General features: G+C 38.8%; 1 protein-coding gene across 1 annotated transcript in view; it reads left to right on the plus strand.

The window, feature by feature from the left end:
- The window catches only part of ZNF608 (zinc finger protein 608), a 392,506-nt gene that overhangs the window by 86,408 nt on the left and 292,139 nt on the right, over positions 1–13,959 (plus strand). Inside the window, exon 2 of the mRNA XM_054694479.1 lies at positions 7,661–7,802. The gene's annotated coding sequence lies outside the window, so the exon portion shown is untranslated. The remainder of the gene's footprint in view (positions 1–7,660; positions 7,803–13,959) is intronic.

The following is a 13,959-nucleotide window of genomic DNA, read 5'->3' on the forward strand; positions in this document are numbered from 1 at the left end:
CTCCAATTCAGATCCTTGGAATAAGCATATATCCCAGTCCTATGCCTTAGATAGCCTCTACCAAGCAAATAAAGCTTGTAATAATTGGATGGAAACTGATTTGTATGCAAATAGGACATTTTTAGTGTCCATGTTTGGATCTACATAATCCTTGAATTTGTAACTAATGCCTCAAATATCTGTGGACTAAAAAGGCCCTGTCAAGCAACAAGAAACATACCCAAAAATATATCATATGTTCCTGCAAAGACTTTGATCAGTTTTTTATTAGCAAAACATTGTTCCTTTCCAACCTAGTTGCCACCTACACTTAAATTATTTTATTTGGCCCCTGATACTTTTATCAACTTCAAAGAAGTAACATTTGTACCATCAGCTTTTTCAAAGCAACAAGGAATGAATCCATTCTTACCCCAGAGTCCCATGTTAACCACTTCCTTCTCACTAGAGAAGATCAAGAAAATACCAGGAGAAGGAATAAAAGACCGAGCACAGCACCATCGTGGAGCTATTGTGAGTTGAAGGCCCTGCTGTGGCCCACCAGTTGTTGGAGTTGTGCTCTTTCCTTGGTACCACCAGTTGTATATTTGTCATGGTTGTAGGCAGTGAATACATCTATGTAACACGATGGTGAATGTCAAGGAACTTGGTTGATTACTCAATTTGACCTTATCCTTTTCTTTCCTGACATTCTGAGTTCTTAATTTTCCTCAATAGCTGCATACCTTTCAGAATTCCAACTACATGACTGCATTCATGATATCAGATCTCAGAAAGGAAAATATAAAAAAGTGGGAGGCTTCCTTGAAGTATGTCCACATTATTCTTATGAAAAGACATGCCTACACTGTCCTCCCCACGCCTCCCCTGTTAGCTTTAGTGAAGCTGGCCTGAAACAGTATCCATCAGCTTAGCTTCTTCGGGATTAATAGCTCTTTAAAAACTGTTTGCCCTACAATTTTTTATTTCTTGCCCATTTTTAACTTTCTTCACCTGTGTTTTATCTTTCTTTGACTGTTCCGGTAGTGGAAATGTTACAGGGCAACCCCAACGTGAAATGAGTTGCCTGACTGTGGGTCCTTACCTGCGCACTTCAAAGGGACTTATATAATGACACTCAACTACAGGCACACGCAAAAAGGTTAATAAAAGGTTTATGTACAAAAAAAGGGGAAATGAAGAAAGGAATAACTCAGGGAGAAAGAGAGATAAGTTGGTGAATGTGTCCTACCAGTTCTGCTGAGCTGGGACCCCAATAACATGCTGCAAACTGGCAAAAAACCAAGGACCACCAAGATTCACATGTCCGGTCATATACCAAGCCTGGCTGCTTAACTCAGTTCCCAGCAAGCCTCCCTTCAGTGATGATGACATTATGGGATTTGTAGTCCTTGGTGTCTTGGATGGGAGTGGAGTTCATTCAGGACATCCTGTCCCCTCAACAGAAGCATCAAAATTATAAAGATTTTTCTCCCTTTGAAAGTTATGATTAAGTGGGTAAAAATAATGGTTAAAAATAGATCAAAGTCTTTGCAGGAACATATGATATATTTTTTTGGCCCTACTGAAATGAGTCTCAAATTGGTGAGTGAGCCCTAATCAATGAATGAATAGCCTTTTCTAAGGAAGTTTCTTCTCTCACTTTTGTAGTTTAATATCCAGTATCCTTCCATGTTTTCACTTACCCTGCTGTTTCAATCTATTTCTCCTATGTCTCTTTTGCCAACATCTCTTTTACTTCCCAGATACCTCACTTAGTCATCACAGATGAAAAAACATTAAGTGGGTGGCACTAATCCACTAAAGATATACTTCTGGGGGGTGGGGGGAAATTCTCATCTTTTCATACAGTGTATTTCCTAATTTGTTAAAGGACAAATTTCAAGAGATGAAATATTTATGACTATCTTATAAGTATAAAATTAACACATTCAAAGATTATATTTAATTCAATAATTAAATGAGGGAATGAGTTGCTACAACCAGCTTAAAGGAGAATACAAAGAACAGACATATATAGATTTGGAATATTGAAATAGATTTGTAAATGTCTGGAAAATGGCTTCTACAATGAGGAAACCAAGTTGAAAATTTACAGAACCATGATTGGCATGTCTATAGATAAGAATTTACATTACTATCACTTTTCTACAAGTTATATTCTTTACAGAATTGTGAAATAGTGTGAAGCCAATATACTATTCAGTAATCCCCGGAAGCTCACGCCTTGCAAAAGATATCCAGTAATTTCTTTCACTTATCCTACAGTTTTACATTTTTCTTTATGGATTTGTTGAATTTCCTTGATTCAACAAATGAATGTAAGAATACTCTTGATTAGACTTCTGCCTGTATTTAGGATTAATTATTCATTCACTCAACATATATTCTTACCTATTGCTAAGTCTGTTCTGGATAGAGAAGATACTGCAGTTAACAAAACAGAGATAGAAAATGAATATTTAAACAAGTAAATTATGGACATATATGTCAGATGGTCTTTAGTACTATGGAGAAAAATAAAGCAAAATGAGGTGGATGTGATGGGACTAAGGTAGAAGAAAGTTCTATTGTAAAGAGGATGTTTAGGAAAGGTTTCACTGCTAGGGAGTTATTTCATCAGAGATCTGAAGGAAATGAGAATCAGAGTCATAGAAATCTCTAAGAGCAGAGCTGTCCGGGCAGAGAGAGTGGCATGTGCAAGCCTCTGAGACAAGGTTATCGTATATAGAGCCAGCCAGGAGGTCAGTGTGATGAAGCGGGATGAACATGGGGCCTGAAGAAGGAATAGGCAGAAGTGTTACAGGCCCCAGACCCAAAACATGGACCTTTTGCCCTCTAGGAAAAGAATTTATCAGACACAGCTAGATCTGGTTGAACCAAGCAAGGTTTTATTAGAGACTCAAGCATGAGGGAGCCAGTTGTGAAGGGGGAATTTAGCCTGGCTCCTCGGAGGGAGTTAGGAGCAGCTAGTGAAAGAGCAAGTTCAAGAGGCAGGAAAGAGAGCAGCATCACAGCCCATGCTGCGCTGGGCTACGCCTGCCTGGGCATGTACAGACTGGCTACACTCCAACTGCACCTGAGAGCTCTCAGCTTTCTACCTCCAGGAAATTGTGAGATAATCTCTCATCAGGTTCTCTAACACTTTTTGTCTATCATGGTGTCATGTGGTCAGTGTAGTAGGCCAAATCGTTTGGATGGGGCTCTTCCCAGGTTTGCAGTTCACCTTTTCAAATTGGACTTGGATTGACTCATCCTACTGGATAGCAATCTTTTCAACTAGGTTGCCTCAGAAGTCGGCAGTGACCAGATGATGGAAAGCCTTACAGCCATGATAAGGACTTTGTATTTCCAAGGTCGTAGGAAGCAAATGCAAGGAAAGGCGTAGGATAACAGATTTGCCACCCCAAAACTTGCCTTTTTTGACATAATCTTTTGAGCTAAAATCTATTGAGACCCCATAAAAGCAGGAAAAGCTCTAAAAGTAGAGTATACAATTTCCTTTTGTAAAGAAAATTTACATTTATAAGGTGATCCCCTTCTCCGAACCAAGAAGAGGACCCAACAAATATTATCAATGGAGAAATCATGTTTTTAGTTTTCACAATAAATCTTATAAAGAAACTCTTATTTACCATACTTTTCCTGGTTAGTTTTCCATAGCTTTCTCCCCTCCCCAGAAATGTAAAATCCTTTCCTTTACTTGGCCAGGATGGTACAGGCCCAAGTTCTAACCACCTTTTGAGCCTGAGTGCTCCCATGTTACTCACGTGATGCACTCCTTCCTTTCCTTCCTTCCTTCCTTCCTTCCTTCCTTTATTTATGCATACAAGAACTGGGGTACAGGCCAGAGGTGCAGGAGGCTGAGAGGATTCACCAGAGACAGAGCGGGAAGCAGAACAGGCAGATGGACTGAAATACACTGCTGAGGGGAGCAGCGGGCAAGATAGGAGAGGTCTGCCGTGCCATGTGGGTAGCTCCATGGCTGGGGATCGAATTCTTGCTGCAGTGGCTAGAGATACTTTGACAGCACTGAAACTTTAACCCCTGTACCACCAAGGAAGGCCCGCATGATGCACTTCTTAATAAACTTGTTTTTCTCTTGTTAATCTAACTTTCACTAGTTTGATCTATAGGTCCCCAGCACGAAAAACTTCAGTGAGTAGAAGCAGACAGTTTTCTTCCGGTACAAATATTTTGAGCTTGCGAGTAGAATGGTACAATATACTTTTTATATTGGCTGCCAAGGGAGATGGGGCCAGGATTTATTTGGTGAGCATTTAGGTAAACTCTGACAGACTGGTAAGAGATTATGTAGATTGAAGTACAGTGGTCGCTGTAGAAACAGGAGAAGCATTCTATACTTGCTCCATATTTGAAAGGTGAAGTCGGCAGAGAATTCTGCTCACTCAGCAAAAAATGGGAAATCACTGCAAAATGCACAGTCCATTTTTCACTCTTCAAAAACTCTTCCTAATTCAAACATACAAACTTGTCAAAACACAAAACTATTGCCAGAAGGTTATTTTCATCATCTCCTGTGAAGCATGTAGAAAGACAACCTGTTGTCTGTGCCATTATATTACTGAGCCCCATAATTTGTGCTTGCTTGCAAACAAGAGAAGCTTTCTTTGAGTTAATCAGGAAAGAGGATATTGAAGAGAATATCATAAATTTATGGAATCTGTACAAAGGTTAGGCTCAAGGTTTTTTTTAAATAGGATTGGTATTGTTTTGAGGATTTATTTATTTTTGCATAGAAGAACTGGGGTGTAGTCCAGAGATGTGGGGCATGGAGAAGACTCACCAGACACAGAGTAGGGAGCAGAAAAGGCAGAGCTACTGAAATAGCAAAGGGGAGCAGTGGGTGAGATAGGTGAGGTCTGCTGTGCCATACGTGGGTTAGTTCCTTGGCCGGGTATTGAACTCAGGCCTTACTGGTGATAACACTGAGATTTAACCTCTATGCCACCAGGAAGGCCCGTCCCCAAGCTTCCTAAGTGGCAGGGGTAAAAGCGTCATTTTAGATTTTTAGGTGAAAGATAAACATAAGTCTTTCCATAAGACAGGAACTATGTAAAAATAACTAAATGAATACAACACATAAAAAATAAGTATGCTTATTCAGGTCAGTGTCAAGTGAGAAATATGTTTATGCCAAAAGTCACACATTGTTATCAAGTAACTGTGATCAACAGGCAGTTGCAGAAAATGCAGGTGTTGTGACTCTGGTTTAAAATATTTACTGTTTATGGGGTAAACTTTTCCCTGTAGCAATGACAATAAAGCCACAAACTAGGGAAGGAGGCGGGATCTAGTTAGATAATTTTGACATTCATCAAATTCCTCTGAGGAATTTGTGTTAAAGTTTTTACTAAAAACAGATTTCCAGGACCTCCCCGGTGGCACAGTGGGTTGAGGACAGTGCTGTGAAGCTGTCCACAGCCTCTGCAGCATGGGTTCAATTCCCGGCAGGCCAGGAGTATACCCACATGGCGCAGCAAACCTCTCCTGTCGCCCACTGCTCCCCTCAGCAGTGCTTTTGGTCTGTCTGCCTGTTCTACTCCCTGCTCTGTCTCCGATGAATCCTCTCACCTTCCCGTGCTTCTGGCCTGTACCCCAGCTCTTGTATAAATAAATAAATCTTAAAAAAAAAAAAAAAAAAAAAAAACAGATTTCCAGACCACAATGCAAAATGTTCCCATTCGGTACATTTGAGCTAATACCTGGAAATCTGTGCTTTACAATTGTTAGGGGGAAAGGATGTGCTGAGCTAATCCCATACAGACTTTGTGGACCCCACCCCCACTCCAGACTAAAGCCATCAGGACATTGGAAAAGACAAATCCCATCACCACCAAAGGGAGGGTGGCTGGGACCTGAGGGAGGAGTTAAGCAGCCAGGTTGGGTATAAAAACCAAACATGTGGGCCTTGGGGGACTGGCTATCGCTCGCCTCCTGGCTTCACTGCTCCTGGCTCGCAGCCAGCTCTCAGAGCGCCATTTGGGATTCCTGATGGGCGGATCGGGTAGGACTCATTTAAAACTTTGTCTCCCACTTTTCTCCCTGAGCTGTGCATTTCCTCATTTCCCCTTCCCTTGTAAATAATCCTTTTATTAACCTTTCGCCTGTGCCTGCAGTAGAGCATTGATAAGTCCTTTTAAGCACGTGGGTGAGGGCCCACAGTCAGGCACCCCGTTTTGTATCAGGATTACTCTACAACACAATGTCTGTGATAAGCTCTAATCAGCACCTGAAATATTTTTTTTAAATTCATCTGCTCAAGGAGAGAATCTGAAAATCAAGTTTCGGTTGTTTATTTATAGCTACTTTGAGTCACAGTTTTTGGTGCTCAAAGATTATCTCATCAAAAAAAAAAATGGCACAAAAAGTAGTCAATAGCCGCAAACCCCAATTCTCCTATACTTGTCTCGCTCCACCGAGACATTGCTTGAAAACATTTTTTCACATGTGATGCATTTTCTTTACTATATTGATGAATATTTATACTTTTCCCATTTGTATTTTCAGAAAGTAATCAAAGCAGCATTGAACAAATACATATACAAGAAAATAATTTTAAAATGAGAAGAAACAAATCAGAAAATGTTGACCTCAAACAAAAAGCAGTTATTTTACCAACAAAATGAATTTATTTGGGAGCAACAACAAAAAGGCAATTTGGAAAGTACAGTTTCTTAAGAATACACTTTCACTTCCCAGATCCCAAGCCATATTCCCTTATGATACTGACTACACAAATAGGAACCTGCTCCTTCCTTCCTTTTGGGACAGGAAGTAATGTCACTTCTCATGGGAGATGTAAGGCATGTCTGGTCCCACATTTTTTGAGTGCACCATGAATCAGCACTCTCATCTAGCCTCCTGACCTCATTTAAATAGGGTTTGTAAGGCAACCAAAATCTGTCACCTCAAAATAGGTCCATTTGGTAAAAGGTTAATTTTGTGGGAGGGTCTCTGACAGTTGGGTGAAAGCTGATTTTGAAAAAGACATTTACCTGCGAATGTCTCTGTAATATCCTCTCCTTCACTATTCTGTAAGACATAATCTTATCTGTTTTCTAATGAAGAAAGAATTGAAAACTGCATAGGGACATCCCTGGTGGCCTAGGGGTTAAGTCTTAGATCTTCAACTGCTAGGGCCTGAGTTTGATCCTCAACCAGGGAGCTAACCTACATATGGTGCAGCAGAATGTTCCCCTTAGCAGTGTGCTTCAGTAAATCTGCCTGTTCTGCTTCCCACTCTGTCTCTGGTGAATCCTTTCACCCCCCACACCTCTTGCCTACACTCCAGTTCTTCTACACAAAATTAAATAAATAAATCTTTTTAAAAAAAATTTCATACCTTGGTAAACTCCCTAAACTAACTTTCCCTTTTCCTTTCCCCAAACTCCCTGGTCTTGGCTAAGCTATTTAAGATAACATCTGAAGCTAGATGGGCATGGCCAGGTTACTTGATTTTACTGGGTCTCTCCCATGTATAAAGGAGATAGACACATTATTATTAAATTTCTTTTTGACTTTTTCTCTTGTCAATCTGTGTGATGCTCATTTGATCATTTGCTAGCCCAGAAGAACCCAAAGGGATAGAGGATTATTTCTTTTGCACAACAACAGGTTTCTGTATATTAAATTTCAGATAAACCAGACCAAGGACAGAAGAGATGAAAGTAGCAATGAGAATTCATTGGCTTTGCAGTGATGACATTTAGATTGGCTCTGGAGCCCTATGACATCAGAGCCAAAAGAGAAACAAACCTGAAATAAAAGCTTTAATGAAGGTAAGTGGCATGATTTCTTTTCTATTTATGTTCATTCTTTAATGAAATCACAATTGCTCAGTCACCAATGAACCACTATAACTTGTACACTGATGCCAACATCACATTAAATTTTAATTCCATAATGCTGAACACACACAAATTTTAGAAGGATCCTTAATAGGTGACTAAGATTGTGGAGAAACCAAGTCATCTATGGTTATGAGTCTACAACAACTCAATGGCAAGGCATTCTGTCAAATTTGAGCAAAGTTTATTGCTTCAGCTTACCTGAAAGGAATTTATGTTTACGCTTACCCTTAATTTTCAGATCTAGTAGCTCAACCTCAATACAGAGTTTCAATTTATCTGAGCCACTTTTATTCAGAGTTCTTTGAACTTTTTCTCACGGCCGTTGCTTAAAATTCTTCAGTCCCTTTAAGTTTCACGGGCTTCATCTTTCCCATTTTTTTAGGTATTTACCCAAAACAATGGTGGGAAATAAAAGGAGAGGGAAAACAATTCGGTCCTATCCTCATAAAATGTACTGAGTTACCAGTTTCCCTAGTTTGTTGTGGTTGTGGTTGCTGCTGCTGTTATGACTGTCCTGTCTTTTGTGTACCTTGAATGGTTCTTGCGTTTAAAAATGTTTATCCAGTGTTTCACATACTTCTCATGACTCCCTGCTGATAAAGCTTCAGTGTAATTAAAGTATTTATATGAACACTGTTGAATTCAACTTGCATTATTTAGACACACAAAGGAAAATTCCTGGCATTTCTAAGTCACAATTGTGCAATCAGATGACATGGTGTCAATTGGTTTAAGAATACCGTTACACCCTGTAAGAAAATGTAAAATTGCTGTTTTCTCTTTCTGTTATATGGTATTCTTCAGTGAAATTAATTTTACTAAATTACAGTTCAATTTGAACTAAATTTTTTCACACTTGGCAATATAAAGTAGTCACGCTGGACTATATTTGCTTATTTAATTAACTTGGGGGAAAGGACCGTATCTGGATGGTGTAAAGCCAACTCATCACCATTCAAATAGGCCTAAATGCAGCTTTTTTTGTTTTGCCTTCAAGTAAAGTCTTGCTCCTTGACACATCCTCATTATGGAAATAAATGTAACATTGAATAAGCTAATGTCATTCTTTTGGAATTATGACATGAAGGGGAAGAATTATAGCGTGCTGGGAATTTTGGTAGGAATTGATTTACAAAAGAAGTTGCCACATTTGTTTTTATTGTGGTTAAAGCTCGAGTTTGGGAAAAGACAAAGGGGCGAGGAATTGGGCAGTTTATGGATGAATGTGGATCTAATGAAGAGAGTCCATTGGCTCCACAGGCCAGGGTAAGATTCCCACAGTCCTGAACAAACAGTTCTCAGCCTATAATTTCTAAGCCTTTGTTTCCCCACTTTGGAATTCTAACTACAGGCATGTTACCAGGCCAACTGGGCTCACTACAAAGATCTAGTGAAGCTCTTTTTATCACAAAGATCAAGACAACAATTGTGTGCCTACAAGAAAAGAACAACTAAAACCATCCAACAAGCATTAAAAGAACAATTCTAGAGATAGTTGCCTTTGAACTCCAATAATGGGCAACATTCAGTCCTGAGATTTGAAATTCTGAGTTAAAAGAATTCATTACCCATTGCCTTTCCTTGTAATTATAAGAGCTGCTGGCAGCAAGTATTTTCAGCAGCATTAATTTTGTCAAATGTAATATTTTGCAGTCATGTTGAATCCCATACAATGGCCATATTGTAAATCCACTTTATAGACTTAGTTTTGTTTATTGTAGAGTTCATTTATGAAATGTAAGAAATCTAAATTTTCCCTGGCTATACACCAAACCACAGAAAATGGAGTATTGTTTTACAAAAGCTTGTTCAGAAATATCACTTCTGATATAAAAGTGTGTTGTTTGGGCAGATACATTCCACAGGCATGCGCAATACCCAGTTGAGAAAATAGAAGAAGGTAGTCAACCTGGACATTTAAATCTCTTTTAGCTGTGACTGATGAACAGTTTCTGTTCCATGTAGACAAAAGGAATTTCCATTTTTGTGTGAACACTTCATTTTCTTATGGTGTGGGAGCAATTTAAACAGACATCAATAATTCAGAATAAATATTCTATTTGAAGAACTTTGACTACTGCTATTTATGTGGACCCAATATATCCACACCTTAGGAAGAACTTGGGCAATTAAGTCATTCCCTGTCCTAAAAATCTGTGACAAACTGTTACTATCTGTTGTGTGTGCATATTTTTTTTTTAAGTAAATCTAAGAACCAACTCTCCTGATACTTCATCAGGAGATTGAAAGGAGTTTTGCATTTGATAAAAAATGAATTAGTACCTCCCCAGACTTACTTTTGTCCAACGTTTACAACTTCTATAAAGCTTGTCAAAACACTTTTCTTACCAAAAAAGAAAAGGATAGAAGAGTTTTCACTGATACATTAAGTATGTGGGGTTGTTGGTTTTTTAAAAAAAAAACTTAGATTTTACTGATCTACTATTGATGTGTATCCATATGCATTCCAATACTTTGCCAGTAAATCATATGCCAGAATCAATACAAAGACACATTTTAGGGTATGTATATTGATTTCCTGCATGAGAAACTGTAAATTTGGCAAGTAACTTCTCTTTGTTTGTAAATAATCTGCTATAGTACATTGCCTATAAGATTTCAGAATTTCATGAAAGGAATATTTAGATTAAAGATGGAGGGGTCAACATTCAGTAATAGGAGCTGGTGAGTAACAGAAAAGCATTCATTATCAGCCAACACGGGCAATTCTCAACTCAAAGGTAGATTGGCAAGTTATGTTCTTAGAAAAAAAAATTCTGCAAATCAAATCTGATTTTTCTGTAAGGGTAATTTTATATTTCCATTAAGACCTTGATGACAGGCAGTTCTTGTCCTATGAGAGCTGTGTCTATACAGGTGTCTCTCTGAACAAACCTGAACTTTCAGAGCCAGCTCTTTCTGCCCACTTGTGTCTGTGCAAGCGTTCTTTTCTTTCCTTTTTTAAATAATAAACCTGCTCTTTTGTATTAAAAAATGGAAGGCCTTGATAACAAACGTTTTAGGAAAAAAAAGGAGAGCCAGGCATAAACTGATATTTAATTAATGATATACTATTTGTGATCTGCATATCATAATATTATTAGGTTCCTCAATTAATTAATCCTATATATTTTATTAAAGAGGCCTTTACAGCAGCCATTGTTCTGTGTCAACAAAGTTCCCAGACAAGTGGAGAAAATGGAGGCAGGAGGAAAGATTTTACGTGCAAGGTGCAAGAAGGGAGACTAATTGTGAAATGTAATTTGTGATGTGCCTGTTTTAGGTCCACAAATAATAACCAGTGATACTTATCGCAAAGAACTTTGGGTATGAATTGCTATAAATAAAAATGTAATTAGGCATACCAGACTTTCGAAATGTAGAGAAGATGGAGTGAAAGCAATGTATGAAAGACATATACCAAAGCACTTACTCTACTTTCACATATTAATCAATTTATAAAGGTTTCCTGGAATAATTTTTAGTGTAAATAATGTGAAAGAGAAATTGTTGTGTTAGTTTGTAGTTATGAGAAACACATATGTGTACTTAACTGCAATTCCGGCTGAGCCTGAAAATCATACTGACAAAGAGACATTTACAGGAGAAAAAAAGTATGTATGTATTTAATCTAAGTTTTACATAATCTGGGAGCCCTCGTATGGAAATGAAGCCTCAAAGGAATAATTAAACCTTGGTGTTCTTCTACTAGCTTTGATAAAGAGGAAAGTTGTGGGAAAATATTATAGGACAAAAGGGCATGAACTAAGTAAGCGTAACAAATGCAGCAGTTTAGTGAGTCCTGCTCATTTGGATTTCCTTGGTATCCATCCATCTTCAGAGATAAGGGTGTTCCTTTCCTTCAGATACAGTGAAGGCACATCTCACCCAAGGGTCTTGTGACCTGCTTCCGGGAAGAAGGAGAAGGTCAGACAGTCCTTTCTACGTTTGTTATTCCTCAAATCTCTTTAACTTAAAATATTCAAAGAATATTTGAGAGTAGTGTGTTCTAAACTCCATCAGAATATAGGTATGCATGTGGGTATGCACAGAGAAACACATTCAGGCACATCCTAATGCTTCTAATTTCCCTCTGAAGTGTAGAAAGAACTATGCCTGCAATAAACGTTTATGGTAAGCACTTATCTTTTTTTTAATATTTATTTATTTATGCATACAAGAACTGGGGCACAGGCCAGAAGTGTGTGCATTGTGGGGGAGGGGGGTGAGAGGATTCACCAGAGACAAAGTGGGGAACAGGAACAGAACAGGCAGATTGTGAAATGCACTGCTGAGGGGAGCAGCGGGCGAGTCAGGAGATGTCTGCTGCGCCATGTGGGTAGGTCCCTGGCTGGGGATTGAACTCATGCTGCAGTGGCTGCCTATATAGTTCCATAGGTTGCACCACCAGGGAGGTCCGTTATGCACTTATCTTTTTGCAACAGTATCTAAATTTATATATGATTGAAAACTCCACGAACCTTTGGTTTAGCTATAAAATTCTGAGAAATTGCAGCTAAGAATATAATGTTTATGGATCAGTGCATAATTTATGTGTCATTAAGTAACATGTAATATTAATAATTTCAGGTTGGCATTTGTTTCCTGAAAATGTATATGTTAACTCTTCCTAAGCACACACTCAATACCCATCTACTTTCTTTGGAGTCTTTCAAAAGTTAAAAGAGAAAGCGGGAATGACGCTTCATGCTGTTGTTTCTTTTATAGAGAAACATTTCTAATACCCAAAGTAGAAATTTCATGACAGAAAAAAGCTGACTTTGGATTTCCATCTCTAATGCAAAATTGTGGTGGGGCTATGGTGGGGCTGTAGAGTTAACAGAGAGTTTCATTCAACTGCCACTCGACTCCATTTTCCTTTTTTTTTTTTTTTTTTTTAAGATTTATTTATTTATACATACAAGAACCAGGGTACAAGCCAGATGTGCAGGAGGGTGAGAGGATTCACCAAAGAGGGAGGGGGGAGTAGAACAGGCAGACTGAAATGTGCTGCTGAGGGGAGCAGTGGGCAAGACAGGCAGGAGAGGCCTGCTGTGCCATGTGGGTATCTCTCTGGCTGGTCAGGATCAAACTGGCACTGCAGAGGCTGCAGACAGCTTCACAGCGCTGTGCTCCACCACCTGCGCCACCAGGGAGGCCCACCATCTTCCCTTTTCAGTTTCACTAGTGGTCAGTGCAGCACATGGCACCATAATCAGGGGCTGTAGCCAAGGCCCTCATCTGACAAGGGCAGCCACAGGTTGTTCTTCATTTACAATTCTCTGGGGCCCCTGGCCTCCCGGTCACTGCAGTACACACCATGACCTGGACCTGCACCCCAGTAGCCATTCACATGTCCACCAGTCTTGGTGTCAGACCAGCTGACAATCTCAGGCTAGTTGATAAACAAGTAAGAAGAGGAAGAAATATCTAAGTGGAGTCACTCTTTTTTTTTGTTTTGTTTTATATGTATTTCCTATCCTCAAAGACCCTGAACAGTAGAAAGAATTATCCCAATTTTACAGATTGAAAAACTGTCAAGTAGAAAGATTTCAGTAACCTTACTGACATCATATATGTTGGGAGTGACTTGCAGGAATTCACACCAGCTCTTCCTGACTGCAGTTGCTCAGCGGGTAATTTTAGCCATGTTGCTAAAAATTTTTAACTGTAAGTCGATTGTTATCTGTAAGTGGAAAAAATCCAGTAGCCCTCTGGTCAGTTGGTAGAATGGGAAATTCTTGAGATTCTGTCTTACTGATCTCTGCATCCTCATTGTTAGGATAACTAGCGTATTTTATCATAGGCAGGGTTTAAGAAATAATGATTGAGTGAAATTTGGAATATATTTTTTCAGGTTACTTCGGTTAGAAATGTCATTAAAACTTGCGTAAATATAAGTGTTTTTAATTTTTTGAATATACTAACGATTGTCCAGTGATATTACTGTGGCAGTCATTAACTATCTATTCTATTGATTCATTGACCCCTTTATTACTTTATTAAGAGATAAGTTAATCCACTCTTAAAATGGCTTTGACCTTGGTACATCTCTGAAACCTCAATTTAGAAAGAAAATTATAAT

This window comes from Talpa occidentalis, unplaced genomic scaffold (genome assembly GCF_014898055.3).
Source record: "Talpa occidentalis isolate TD23 unplaced genomic scaffold, MPIMG_talOcc4v2.1 talOcc4.13, whole genome shotgun sequence".
Classification (NCBI taxonomy): Eukaryota; Metazoa; Chordata; class Mammalia; order Eulipotyphla; family Talpidae; genus Talpa; species Talpa occidentalis.